The sequence below is a fragment of the Chionomys nivalis genome, chromosome 1 (assembly GCF_950005125.1).
Source record: "Chionomys nivalis chromosome 1, mChiNiv1.1, whole genome shotgun sequence".
Classification (NCBI taxonomy): Eukaryota; Metazoa; Chordata; class Mammalia; order Rodentia; family Cricetidae; genus Chionomys; species Chionomys nivalis.
The window spans coordinates 161,520,469-161,536,385 of record NC_080086.1 but is presented as its reverse complement, the minus strand read 5'-3'; the positions used below and the strand labels follow the sequence as shown (position 1 = coordinate 161,536,385).

Here is a 15,917-nt window from a genome sequence, read left to right as displayed (position 1 = left end):
TCCTTCTGCTCCTCATTTGGACCTTAAGAGCTCAGACCGTTGCTCCAAATTGAGTCTCTGTCTCTACCTCGATCCATCGCCAGATGAAGGTTCTAAGGTGATATGTAAGATATTCATCAGTATAGGATAGGGTCATTTCAGGTTCCCTCTCCTCAGTTGCCCAAGGTACCAGCTGGGGACATCTCCCTGGACACCTGCGAACCCCTCTAGAGTCAAGTCTCTTGCCAACCCTAAGATGGCTCCCTTAGTTAGGATATATACTTCGCTGCTCCCGTATCCACCCTTCCTATATCCTAACCATCCCAATCCCCCGAGCTCCTCCCATCTTCCCCTTCTCATGTTTCTCATCCCATTTCCCCTTTGCCCCATGCCACCTCACCCGAAAGTTCCCAGTTTTTGCCCAGCAATCTTGTCTACTTCCCCTCTCCAGGCGGATGACTATACGATTTTCTTTGGGTTCACTTTCTTATTTAGCTTCTCTAGGATCACAAATTATATGCTCAATGTCCTTTATTTATGGCTAGAAACCGATTATGAGTGAGTACATCCCATGTTCCTCTTTTTGGGTCTGGGATACCTCACTCAGGATAGTGTTTTCTATTTCCATCCATTTGCACGCAAAATTCAAGAAGTCATTGTTTTTTACCGCTGAGTAGTACTCTAATATGTAATATTCCACACTTTCTTCATCCATTCCTCCATTGAAGGGCATCTAGGTTGTTTCCAGGTTTTGGCTATTACAAACAATGCTGCTATGAACATAGTTGAACAGATACTTTTGTCATTTGATGGGGCATCTCTTGGGTATATTTCCAATAGTGGTATTACTGGATCTTGGGGTAGGTTGATCCCAAATTTCCTGAGAAATCGCCACACTGATTTCCAAAGTGGTTGCACAAAAGTTTGCAGTCCCACCAGCAATGAATGAGTGTGCCCCTTTCTCCACAACCTCTCCAGCAAAGGCTATCATTGGTGTTTTTGATTTTAGCCATTCTGACAGGTGTAAGATGATATATCAAAGTTGTTTTAATTTGCATTTCCCTTATCGCTAAGGAGGTTGAGCATGACCTTAAGTGTCTTTTGGCCATTTGAATTTCTTCTGTTGAGAATTCTCTGTTCAGTTCAGTGCCCCATTTTTTATTGGGTTAATTAGCATTTTAAAGTCTAGTTTCTTGAGTTCTTTATATATTTTGGAGATCAGACCTTTTCTGTTGCAGGGTTGGTGAAGATCTTCTCCTAGTCAGTGGGTTGCCTTTTTGTCTTAGTGACAGTGTCCTTTGCTTTACAGAAGCTACTCAGTTTCAGGAGGTCCCATTTATTCAATGTTGTCCTTAATGTCTGTGCTGCTGGGGATAAACGTAGGAAGTGATCTCCTGTACCCATATGTTGTAGAGTACTTCCCACTTTTTCTTCTATCAGGTTCAGTGTGTTCAGACTAATATTGAGGTCTTTAATCCATTTGGACTTGAGTTTTGTGCATGATGATAGATATGGATCTATTTTCATTCTTCTACACGTTGCCAACCAGTTCTGCCAGCACCATTTGTTGAAGATGCTCTCTTTTTTCCATTGAATACTTTTAGCTCCTTTATCAAAAATTAGGTGTTCATATGTTTGTGGATTAAAATCAGGGTCTTCTACTCGGTTCCATTGATCGACTTCTCTGTTTTTATGCCAATACCAAGCTGTTTTCAATACTGAGGCTCTGTAATAGAGTTTGAGGTCAGGGATGGTAATGCCTCCAGACGATCCTTTATTATATAAGATTGTTTTGGCTATCCTGGGTTTTTTGTTTCTCCATATAAAGTTGATTATTGTCCTCTCAAGATCTGTGAAGAATTTTGATGGGATTTTAATGGGGATTGCATTGAGCCAAATATTTTTTATGAGGCAACACTTACCCTGATACCACAACCACACTATGTCTTAATCAAGAAAGAGAATTACAGAGCAATCTCCATGATGAACATGGATGCAAAAATATTCAATAAAATACTTGCAAACAAAATCCAAGAACACATTAAAAAAAACCATCCACTCTCATCAGGTTGGCTTCATCACAGAGATGCAGGGATGGTTTAACATACTAAAATCTATCAAAGTAATCTATCATATAAATAAACTGACCGAAAAATCCATATGATCATTTCATCAGAGGCTGAAAAAAGCATTTGACAAAATCCAACACTCATGATAAAAGATCTTGGAGAGATCAGGGACACAAGTAATATGTCCATACATAATAAAAGCAATATACAGCAAGCTGATGGCCAACATCAAATTGAATGTAGAGAAAGTCAATGGGATTCCACTAAAATCAGGAACAAGACAAGGCTGTCAACTCTCTCCGTATCTCTTCAACATAGTTCTTGAAGTTCTAGCTATAGCAGATCAAGGGGATATACAAATTGGAAAGAAGAAGTCATACTTTCATTCTTTGAGGATGATATGATAATATATATAAGCAACCCTAAAGCTCTTCCAGGGAAATCTACCAGCTAATAAATATATTACATAATGTGGCAGGATACAAAATCAACTAAGAAAAATCAGTAGCCCTTCTATATACAAAAGATAAAGTACCTGAGAAAGAAATCAGAGAAACATGAACTTTCACAATAGCCACAAATAACAAAATATTTGTGGCAACACTAACCAAAGACATGAAAGACCTGTATCACAAGAACTTTACGCCTTTGAAGAAAGAAATTGAAGAAGATATCAGAAAATGGAAAAATCTCCCATGCTCTTGTGTAGGCAGGATCAACACAATAAAAATGTTAATTCTCCCAAAAACAATCAAATCAAAATCCCAACACAAGTCTTCACAAATCTTGAAAGAACAACTTCATATGGAAAAACAAACGATAAAGGATAGCCAAAACAATTCTGTACAATAAAAAAACTTTCGGAGACACCACCATTTCTGACTTCAAGCTCTATTACAGAGCTTCAGGAATGAAATCAGTTTGATGTCAGCATAAAAACAGAAAGGATGACCAATGGAATCAAATCAAAGACCAAGATATAAATTCACACACCTATGAACACCTGATTTATTTATTTTTACAAAGAAGCTAAAATTATAGAATGGAGAAAAGAAAGCATCTTCAACAAATGGTGCTGGCATAACTGGATGTCAACATGTAGAAGAATGAAAATAGATCCATATCTATCCCCATGTACAAAAGTCAAGTTCAAGCATTTAAGACATCTATATAAATCTGACAACACTGAACATGTTCGAAGAAAAAGTGGAAAGTAGTCTTCAATTCATGGATACAGGGAACCACTGCCTAAATATAACCTCAGTAGCATAAAAACTGAGAGCAACAATAAATACATGTGACCTCCTGAAACTGAAAAGCTTCTATAAAGCAAAGGACATAGTCTATAAGACAAAAAGGCAGACTATTGAATAGGAAAATATCTTCACCAAACCCACATCATACAAAGGACTGAAAATATATAAAGAACTCAGGAAATTAGACATCAAAATTCTTAATAACTCAATTTAAAAATGGGGTACATATCTAAACAGAGAATTCTCAACGGAAGAACTCAAATGGCCAAAAGACAGTTAAGAATATGTCCAGTATCCTTAGCCATCAGGTAAATGCAAATTAAGACAACTCTGAGATACCATCTTACCACCTGTCAGAATAACTAAAATCAAAAACACCTATGATAGCTTCTTTTGGAGAGAATGTGAGGTAGGGAAACACTCATCCATTGCTGGTGGGATTGCAAACTTATACAACCACTTGGAAATCAGTATGGCAGAAAATTTGGAATCAATCTATCTCAGGATCCATCAATACCACTCTTGGGCATAAATGTATATGATTCTCAACGACACTATAAAGAAATTTGTTCTACTATGTTCATAGAAGCATTGTTTGTAGTGGCCAGATCCTGGAATCAAACAAGATGCCCCTCAACCATAAAATGGATAGAAAGTGTGGCACATTTACAATTTAGAGTACTACTCAGTGGTAAAAAAAAAAAAAAAAAAAAAAAAAAAAAAAAAAAAAGACATCTTGAAATTTGCATGCAAATAGATGTAAGTAGGAAACACCATCCTGAGTGAGGTAAGCCAGACCCAAATAAATAAATATGGTATGTCCTCACTTATAAGTGGACACTAGCCATAAATATAAGATATTGAGCTTTAGCTTATGATCCTAGAGAAGCTAAGTTACAAAGTTATCCCTAAGAATAAACATATAGAGATCTACCTGGATAGTCAAAATAGAGCAGATCACATGAAAAAATTGGGACTATAGAGGTGGAGGAGAAGAAGGGTGGATGGAAGGGAAAGAGGAGTGGAGGGGCAAAGAGAACTTGAGGAAACAGCATATATGAGATGGAGGAAGGACAGAGATGAGAGCAAAGAAAGAGATATCTTGATTGAGGGAGCCATTATGGGTTTAGGAAGAACCCTGGCTCTAGAAAAATTTCCACAAATCCACAAGGATGACCACTACTAAGACCCTAAGCAATAGAGGAAAGATTGTTTGAACTGGCCTTGTCCTGTAGTCAGACTGATTAATATCTTAAATACTACCATAGAAATTTTATCTAGCAACACATAGAAACAGAAACCCATATCAAAGCACTGGACTGAGCTCCCAAAGTCCAGTTGTATTAGAAGGAGTGAGACTATGAGCAAAGAGGTCAACTCTGAAACAGTTTACCTGAGGTAATATTGTATGGGAGGTCTTTCTATGTGCTGCTTTTATTGGTTAATAAATAAAGAAATGGCTTGGCCTATAGTATGGAATGAGGAAGGCAGAGTTGGAGAGATGCCATGGAGTCACTGGATATAGACATGTTGAACCTTTGCTGGTAGGCCCTAACCTCATGATGATATACAGATTAATAGAAATGGGTTAAATTAAGATGTAAGTGTTAGCCAATTAGAAGCTAGAGCTAATGGGCCATGCAGTGTTTTCATTAATATAGTTTCTGTGTACTTATTTTGGTTCTGGGCAGCCGGGATGAATAAGCAGCCTCCTTAAAACAGATTGGCTCCCATGCAGCCAAATAAAATCCACTTAAAACCCGAGAGTGCTTGAAAAGAAATTCTAGACACTAAAAAACAAATTTTGGCTGCATTTTATTGCAACTGTGCTTTGGTTGAGGTGGTATTCTGTGTCTTTTTTAAGAGAGGTCTTACTGATTAAGTATTAGCAGCTGTATGGCTTCAAAATGGCAGCTTCCTAGAGGTGGGCCATGCTGCTAGCATGAACTCTGAGTTCTTCAGGAAACTGAGCATTTGGGTGGGGTTTGTGAGCAGTGTTATACAGTTTGATTGATGGCAACATGGACTGGTTGTGTGAGTGGCTCTGCCATGCTGAATTGTGCAACAGTACCATATATACCCTAGTAATGATTCACCTTAAGTTTTAAGAAGTGCTTAACATTTTAAAAAGTGCTCCTGGACAGTAAACAATTACAGTTATTCAATAAAGACAATCAAGGTGAGTCATAGTCTTGGAGAAATGTATGTAAGCTTGGAAGAGAGAAGAAAAAGAGTATAGAGAGCCGTAAAATAAAGCTAATGCTTTTTTTAAAAAAAAGAAAAAAAGAAAAAAAAGAGGGTAAATTCTTTTAAAAAATCAGAGTATAGATAGTCATATATTTAAAGGAGTAAAGAAAAATAAGCCATGTAAAAATGGACTATATAAAGAGAGTCTGTATTATGTATTTTATTATCTTATATTTGAATTTTTTGACTGTAAATGAGCTAAGTACAGAGAAACATTTTATTGTACGGGCTGCTAAGCTAAACCAGAATGTATATTATAAATGTATCATGACTTCCAAATTTGGTCTAAGGATATGTACCTTTGTAAAAGAGATTCTTCTCTTGTTTTCACAGAGGATGAGAACCTGTGGATTGCTTCCAGACTGGTGCAGTTTGATGTAACAAAACCTCCTAAAAGGTTGCCTGGAACACCCCTCAAAAAAATTACTTCTCACAATAAAGAGGAGAAAGAAGTTTGGACAGAACTAAGTCAATATTTCCAAATATTATTTTAAATGTTTCTTTGTATTTAAATGGGGTTATAATATACATATGAATATTTTGCATCAGTATGGATCTTGGGTTATTGATAAAAATTTAAGGTCAGTTTTGTTTATATTTCTGCTCTTGATTAAGGTATTGTGTTTGTACAGTTTATTTAGAAATGTAATGTATAATTAAGAAATACAGGTTCATAGATAATCATCTATTATAGTCAAGCTTTTAGTAATGTTAGTAAGGTTTTCTAGATGTATAGAGATATATTTCAATTAAATAGGTTTTCTTCAAATCTTTCAGAGAACTTCAGAATATGGCATTTAATATGTTTTAATAACTTAGAAACTTTCATGACAATACTCCTGGCAGTACTAGCAACTTCAAGAGGAAGATCGGCATCCAAGAGGCTCCTTATGGAGCTGGTTAGCCTTTTGAAGATAAAACTGCTCTTGCCTGGACTGTTGCATAAACTGGACATGTAGGACTCACAGAGTAATGACTGATGAACTTGCCTAAAGGTGACATGGTTCTTCAGGATTCCTGTATCATGAAAGAGACTGCCAGACATTCTGCAGGACACAAAAAAATGGCTGACAAACTGCCAATATAGGTAGATTTGTCCTTGAAATTTCCGGCTTCATGGAAAATCTGCTGGATAATATGGGTCTGTAGGCTAAAGATGGATGCCCAACAGTGCACAAAAACTTTGGGTGAGATGTCTCTATCATTTCTAGAGCTTTGGAAATTGCTTACAATACACTTCCTGTTTACTTAGGTAATATTTTATCCTTCTGAAGTCTTTGATAGTGTTGAAGAATAAATAGTTATTATAGTTTTTATTATTACAGTTATGATAAAAGATAAAGTAGATATAAATATTGTAATTGTAGTTCTTGATTTATTACTGTTTTATTATATGTAATTTTATGATGTTAAAGTAAAACCTTACTTTTTTGTTTAAACAAAAAAGGGAAAATGGTGTGGGAGATCCTACTGTCTATGTGTTGCTTTTATTGGTTAATGAATAAAGAACTGGCTTGGCCTATAGCATTGGAAAAAGAAAGTGGAGTCGGAGAGAGACGCCACAAGGTAGACCTACTGAAACTTTGCTATTAGGCCACAACCTTGTTGTAATATACAGATTAATAAAAATGGGTTTAATTAAGATGTAAGAGTTATCCAATAAGAAGTTAGGGCAAATGAACCAAGCAGTAATTTAATTAATACAGTTTCTGAGTGATTATTTTATGTCTAACCTAGCCAAGTGGCCAGGAACCAACAAGCAGCCATTCTTTTTACAGTAATGAAAGCTCACTTACTCTAGCCAGACAGAGAAGGAAACAGCATAGGTCCAAACTAGTCCCTCTGAATGTGGGTAAGAGATGAATGGCGGGGGCAGACTGTGGGGACACTGGCAGTTGCAGCAGAACTTATCCCTACTGCTTGTACTGGCTTTTGGGGCATCTATTCTCTTTGGATGTATGCCTTGCTCAGCCTAGATATAGTAGAGATGGCCTTGGACCTTCTCCCAAATCAATGTGCCTTTCTCTCTCTGGAGAGTAGGTACGGGTGGAGCAGGGGAGGATATGAAGGGAACTGGAGAAGGGGAGATAGTAGGAACTTGGATTGGAATATATAATAAAAAAGATTGTTTTTTAATTAAAAATTTTGAAAAATAAAAAAGCTAAAAAGGCCTCTAGAAATTGCTGGTTTAAAGATTTTTTTTAAATAAATAGAAAATTAATCTAAAATTCAAATTCTATGTTAGAACTAAAGATAAATTCTGAGAAAAATGACAGTCTTCATCCTTCTAATCATGCAAATTCTCAATCAAAGTAATACTTCTAGCCTATTTTAGAATGTAACTTAGAAAAAAAAAGACACCCCATGATATACTAAAATTTTTCAATTTCTAGGTCAGGCTACCTGGAAAGCAGATACCTATATTTGGGTAAGTCTTATTTTCTCCTTGAGTGTGTCTCTTTCTCCCAACCCTTATTCTTAAACCATTAACAAATTCAGAAGATGCTCCATTATCTATCCTATCTTGTTGAGTCCAAAGTGCTGTACCTATTTCCTTTCTATCCTAATACGTATGACCAACCCAAAGCTATCTATTTATGTCTTTCTAACTTATACATTTTACACCTCCTTTGTGGATTTCTTTTCTGACTTTGATAGCAAAGAAAACTATAACTCTAGCTATCTATGTTTCAACTCCATCAGAGACCTAAAAAAGAAATATTGCTGAATAAATAAGTTTAGAGCAAACAACTTCCAAAATTATGAAATTACAGAAATTTGGCTTCCTCGAAAGTCATCAAGGTTCCTCTATGACACTGGTGCATCCCTCTTCAGACTGAAGGCCTAGAATATCAGGCAGACATTTATCAGAAAAAGGAAATTTTGAAAAACTGTCCTACCTTATCTTGACAAGTAGTTTGCCAAGTTTGGTAGTTGCTTTTTTTGTAACCTGCTTTTACAATTAGGACAGCACACTGTCAGCAGTTGAGGGAAGAGAAGTTTATTGCTCAGTGGCTACCTTTTTCTGCAAAGAAAGTAAACCCCATATGGACTTTTACTGATGACCATCATCTTTTTTGAATTAGATTTGTACTGCAGGATTCTATGATAGATCTGTTTTTAATTTTTGAGAAAAATCTGTCTTGATTCTCACAGTGGTTGTATTAATTTGCACACTCTCAGCACCAGTGCTTAATAATATCCCCTATAATTCTTAGTAATGTTAGAACTTTTTATTTGTTAATGACAACCAATTTGACTGAGGTAACACAGGATTTTAATGAATCTTTTATTAGCCTTTTATTTAAAACTAAGAATGCTGAAGTTTTACAAATATTTATTGGCCATTTTACTTCTGTCTTTTAAGAAATTCTTTTCAATGCCCATACTTAATTTGATGACTTGGGTTATAATCAAATATTTTTTGATTTATTTAATCCATTTTACATGTTATGCTTCTCTAAGATATGTAGTTTTTTTCTCTTATCTTAAAGGTTAGTTTTTTTTTTCAAAAATTTACTTTCTTGTACATAAACTTTTAATTTCATGCAATCCTATTTAGTTTTTCTTGCTATTGACTCCTTGGTTATTGAACCTGATAATCAGTGTAATCAAAATATCAAAATACTGTAAAAAGTCCTTGTGTAGACCTATGTACCATAGTGCTTTTCCAGTGTTTTCATTCAGTAGTTTCAGTCTTAAGATAATGAATTTAAACATTTTGGATTTTTTGTCAAGCCTGAGAGAATAATATCTGCATTTATCTTTTCTTTAGGTATATTCTCTTGTTTCCTTATTGAGAACTTCATATGGGAACACATCACTCCTGCCTTTCTCCTTCCAACTCCACTAACACTTCAAAATTCATGATCTCATTTTAAATTGTGTGTGTGTGTGTGTGTGTACATGTGCTGTGTTGGTATATATAAAAACTTGCATAAACAATCTATCAAGTTAATTTAGTGTATATACATGTATCCTTGGCTGACCATTTGAAGTTAGAAAATTTAAGGGGTAGCTTCTCCAAGTAGAAAACAACTCATGCTTCTCTCTACAGCTGTTGACTATTTGTAATTCTTCATCCAGATACTGAATAGCACGGAATTTCACCAATCTATGTTAGCATGTCAACCCATGGTGTCATAATTCTTATTTTTCTCACAAAACATATAGTTGATACTGCATGTGTTCATTTTCCATGTCATGTCTAGAGGACATCACCTACCAGCAGAAGTCTGAGCCTTGGTCTTTTCTGGTTTTTCTGTTGTTTTTAGGTATACTTTTCCCAGAACTATTTGTGAAAAAAGTTACCATTTCTAAAGAGGGTGAATTTTGGGCACCTTTGTAATGACCAGGTAGCAGTAGCTATGTGGATTTTTTTTAAATAAGTTCCTTTGTCTACTAAATTCATCTATATATCTTGGTTTTGTTGGTATTAGAGTGTTTTTTTTTTTTTTTTTTTTTTGTTACAATTACTGTGTATCATGCCCTGGATGGGTACTGTAGTTTAGCCTGCTTTTTTTTTTTTCTACTCAAGATTATTTTGACCTTTCAGGTAGAAATGGAGTATGGAGTTTAGTTTTGTTTCACCTAGTTCTTTAAAAAATAACATTAGAATTGTGATGGAGAATGAGTTAACTGTGACAATCAAATTTTGTAAAATAATCTCCTTAAATTACTTTATTTAATGTCTATCATTTTCATTGTAAATGTCTTTTACCCTCAAGTGTAGGGATCACTAGTTTTTGTTGATGATATTCTATACGATGGTTTCATCCTCATTTCTTTTTTTATCAAGTTTATTATTGTTCTATAAAAAGGCTACCAGGATTTGTATATTGACTTATCATGCTACCTGTTGGTGTTTATCATGTTCATAAAATTTCTGCAGAAGTCTTTTAGTTTTTATTAGGTATAGGATCATATCACCTTGCAAAATGCAAGAATTTTACTCTCTACTTTGTTATTCTATTCATTGAGCATATGCATAGCACTAATGGAAGTTAGTGAGATATCAAAAAAGAAGGTAGAAATTTGGGACAAAGACAGGTTGTTGAAAATGGAGTATTATAAGGGAAAATGTGGCTAAATGGGATCATATTTCACTGTATAAATACATGAAATTCTCAAGAAGAAAATATTTTTGCTTTTATTTATTTGAGATTATAATATTATTATAAAATTTCTCCTCTACCTTTCTCCTTAAAATTCTTGGTCTTTATAGTCACTTATATATAGTCTTGATTAAAATCTCATCAGTTTGTATAATATTGCTATTACATATGTTTTCATGGTTTACCATTTGATACAGGAAAATTGATTAGTGTGTTCTTACCTGGGGAAGACCGCTTCTCCCATTTCCAGCTCTCCTTGGGTACTTATACTTCTTTATAAATATTTATTTATTTATTATGCATACAATATTCTGTCTGTGTGTATGTATGCAGGCCAGAAGAGGGCACCAGACCTCATTACAGATGGTTGTGAGCCACCATGTGGTTGTCAGGAATTGAACTCAGGACCTTTGGAAGAGCAGGCAATGCTCTTAACCACTGAGCCATCTCTCCAGCCCACTTATACTTCTTTATGAAGGTGTGAGTCCTCATGTTTTTTTTTTTCCTATCTACTTTGGCATGAAAACAAGTCTAGTATTTGTTCAGTTCTCATTTGGGCAATAATGTTGGTGAGGAATTACAGGCATAGCTACTGGCTATAAGAAAATTTTACACAACAAATTACCTCATCCTCAGGCTTTAGAGTCTTTCTTCCCCCTCTTCTGCAATGCTCTCAGAGCCGTAGGTATAAGATAGTTTTGCAGATATATCCACTGTGATTGGGTTTCACAATTCCGCATTTTGATTGATTATAGTTTTCTGTAATTATCACTGTCTGTAGCAAAGAGGATTTTCCTTGTTGGCGGTGAAGACTATTCTTACCTGTGAGCATAAGGAGAAAATGTATTCTGAATTTGTTTACTCAATTACAGGAAAATAAGAAACACTCCATTCTGTAGCAAAATATTTGGGGGTTGATATTCAGAGGTTTAGGAGTCATCTATATAGTCAGTTCTCTTTAGACATATAGACTTTCTTATCTGAAATTGAGATAACAATATTTGTTATCTACCTCTTACATGAGATGGCAGCAAGTACAGCCAATATCAGATAACTATTGTCTGAGTATATCAGTCTAGAATATGGTCACCATGCTTTATTTTACACTGGTGGTTGCATGAATTTAAAAACCTTAACTCCACACTGTAAAGCAAACTTGATCATCTAGAAATGCAGAATGTTAAGAAAAATATGAAGTTCATAAAATACTGTAATCAAGTATAAAATATACACTGAGAAAATAACCCCCATTTCCAAAAGTAAAACGCTGTCACCAAACATTGAATGGGTACAAAGAGAATGTTTTAGAGAAAGACACAAAGAAAATCTTTTTTTTTTTTTTTTTTTTTTTTTTTTTTTTTTTGGTTTTTCGAGACAGGGTTTCTCTGTGGTTTTGGAGGCTGTCCTGGAACTAGCTCTTGTAGACCAGGCTGGTCTCGAACTCACAGAGATCCGCCTGCCTCTGCCTCCCAAGTGCCACCGCCCAGCTAGAAATTCTTTTTTATTTATTTATTTATTTTTATTCTTTTTTAATTAAGATTTCCATCTGCTCCCCGTTTCCCATTTCCCTCCCCCTCCTCCCACATATTGCCCCCTCGCCCCACTCCCCTCCCCCTATCCCCACTCCTCCTCTCCTCCCCCCACTCCATTCCCCCTCCCTCTCGATACTGAAGAGCAGTCCAAATTCCCTGTCCTGCAGGAAGACCAAGGTCCTCCCACTTCTATCTAGGTCCCGGAAGGTGAGCGTCCAAATAGGCTAAGCTCCCACAAAGCCAGTTCATGTATTAGGATCGAAACCTAGTGCCATTGTCCTTGGCTTCTCATCAGCCTTCATTGTCCGCCATGTTCAGAGAGTCCAGTTTCATTCCATGCTTATTCAGTCCCAGTCCAGCTGGCCTTGGTGGGCTCCCAATAGATCAGTTCCACTGTCACAGTGGGTGGGTGCACCCCTCGTGGTCCTGACTTCCTTGCTCATGTTCTCCCTCCTTCTGCTCCTCATTTGGACCTTAAGAGCTCAGACCGTTGCTCCAAATTGGGTCTCTGTCTCTATCTTGATCCATCGCCAGATGAAGGTTCTAAGGTGATATGCAAGATATTCAACAGTATAGGATAGGGTCATTTCAGGTTCCCTCTCCTGACACTCATCCATTGCTGGTGGGAATGCAAACTTGTGCAACCACTTTGGAAATCAGTGTGGCAATTTCTCAGGAAATTTGGGATCAACCTACCCCAAGATCCAGTAATACCACTCTTGGGAATATACCCAAGAGATGCCCTATCATATGACAAAAGTATCTGTTCAACTATGTTCTTAGCAGCATTGTTTGTAATAGCCAGAACCTGGAAACAACCTAGATGCCTTTCAATGGAGGAATGGATGAAGAAAGTGTGGAATATATACATATTAGAGTACTACTCAGCGGTAAAAAACAATGACTTCACGAATTTTGCATGCAAATGGATGGAAATAGAAAACACTATCCTGAGTGAGGTATCCCAGACCCAATAAGAGGAACATGGGATGTACTCACTCATAGTTGGTTTCTAGCCATAAATAAAGGACATTGAGCATATAATTTGTGATCCTAGGGAAGCTAAATAAGAAAGTGAACCCAAAGAAAAACGTATAGTCATCCGCCTGGATAGGGGAAGTAGACAAGATTGCTGGGCAAAAACTGGGAACTTGCGGGTGAGGTGGCATGGGGCTAAGGGGAAATGGGGTAAGAAACGTGAGAAGGGGAGGATTGGAGGAGCTTGGAGGAATGGGATGGTTGGGTTATAGGAAGGGTGGATACGGGAGCAGCGAAGTATATATCCTAACTAAGGGACCATCTTAGGGTTGGCAAGAGACTTGACTCTAGAGGGGTTCGCAGGTGTCCGGGGAGATGTCCCCAGTTGGTACCTCCGGCTAGAAATTCTTGTGTTAAGATGAATAATATCAGAAAAAGCACAGACTTCTAATGGAGTGTAAATAGCTGTTTTTGTGAATCTACCCTACACACCTCAATACAGAGCATGAGAAAATTGTTATGATCCACAGTAGTCTTCTAAACTATGATTCCTGATAGTCTGGAGAAAGCTGACCTCCAGTCATAAATAGGAGCACATAATATTAAATGACTAAATTTTAAGCTCTAGCTATAGAACCCTGGTATGCCATACCCTTCAATAATGCTTTACAGATGGGGTCATAATGAGATCAGTGGATATCGACATCCATCTGGCTAAAATAATTTTCCATATTCATTGGGGATAATTCCATTGTAGCCCACCTGTCTAGAATATATTGGAATGTGGAAATACTAGAAGAAATATTTGACTTTTTCCTCCAAACTAGTGGGCCTATAAATAATTCTGACAAGAAAGTAAAACACCAATTTTACAACTGAATTTACCAATATTATAGAAGTATTTCTTAGTATCCAAGCTAACCCTAATGATATCATCACACTCTGTCATCTGGTCATGAGGACAAAAATGTGTCTGGTGTTATAAATGGAATAGCTGGGCTGTGATAAAGTAAGGTTCTGAGACACAATGACAGGAAAATATTAATTTGGTGTTCACATTGTGTCAAGGGAAACATGGCAAGAGGAGCCAGATGTTTACCTTGTCTCCTTGGAACCCTTGGCTTTTTGGCAGCAGCCTTTCACATGCCACCTGTGACAAGGTTGATACTTCACAAGAGTTTTCTTATCTTTTTGAAGCCTTGAAACTTTATGCCAATTTAATATAGTTCCTTGCAAAAACCTGAAACCATCTGAGTCAATATATCTTCCTTTTTAATTAGAAATAATTCCTTTCTTCATATTTCACATTAAAAGAGGTATTTTTAAAAAAAATGAGGCTCCATACATAGGAAATATAGTGCATGACTCTTGTGTGAATCCTCATGAAAATCTATGGTGAATTTTAGAATACTCATAGTATTCTAAATAGTACTCAACTCAGACATGACCCCCATGGGCCATTTTGTAAAGTTTAGAGTATAGAGATGAGAGTTCTAAGTACTAATTCTGTTGGGCAGCTGAGCCAGTCATGCCAGGAGTGGGTACAGAGATATTTATCAGGCCTCTCAGGGTTGTTTTCTCAAGTACATGCTGCTAACCATTTCTTTCAACACCCTGCATGCCCAGTATATCAAAAACAATCACAGGATTCTGAACTCAAATTTTCCACTCTTATAAGCATGTCAAGGATATTATTTTCCTACAATTTAGAGAATTCAGTAATGAAATTTGCTTGTTCTTGTCCCTCAACAACACAGACATTGGACTAATTAGAAAGTAAGTAGATCCTCCAACAGAATTCCTCAAGTTGTATAATAAATTAGAAATAATCTCACATAGTATTTTTCAATACACTTTTTCTGGAAAGTTAGTTCTCAATAAATTTCAAGACTGGGATTTAGTGTGTTTTTTTTTAACTTGTTCCTGGAACTTCTAGAGCAATGTTAACTCTGAACAGAAGTCAGACTGAACATTTTCAAAGGCCTTTCTCATATCTCATTTGGAGAATTGATTTCTATCTCCAACAACCTACTTCGAGATGACAGGGAACTATTAATTTATAGCCAGATTTCTAATACAAGCATGAAGAAGCAGAAACTGGATCTATAAAAATATAACCAGTGGGAGTCAGAGGTCATGACACAGAGGAAAGGAGAATGTAGTATTGTTCAATCTTTGGGACACACTGAGGAATCTCCTACTCACACTTTTTCCCTCATACTTCAAATCATTTGCTAGGTATGGGCCTTGTTACAGAGGTTAGTCAGCGGAAGGTTAGTCAACAGTTTTGAGGAAGTCCATTCATCTGTTTGTCATGAATACATTCTCTAATACTGATTACTATGCTCTTGAATATGACCTTTCTATATGATAGATTATTCTTGAGATAAAACTCTTCAGCTCATATTTATACGATAGAGAAACAATATAATTCTTCTCATAGGGTTCTAGATCTCTAAATACTCATATAACTACCAATACCAGTTCTTCCTGAAATTAAGTTTCTTTGAAGTCTGGGTATGTCTAGGGACCATGATTGTGATCTACCATCTAATGTCTTTATATGAGCCTAGGAAGACCCAGCTACGTAGATAGTATATAGTTCTACTGTTTTTGCATCCTGGCTTCCTTTCAAGAATCAGCTGTTCACCTCACCAAGAAAAAAGTTTCTTATCACATGTTCCTCACCTACCCATAAACTGGACAAATAAAGGAGAGATAATGCATTACCTAAGAAGGGGA

The 15,917-nt window shown here is 36.3% G+C and overlaps 1 gene segment (V, D, J or C); it reads left to right on the top strand.

The window, feature by feature from the left end:
* LOC130872023 (T-cell receptor beta-1 chain C region-like) overlaps nucleotides 1–15,917 on the top strand; it is a 448,908-nt gene that overhangs the window by 125,980 nt on the left and 307,011 nt on the right.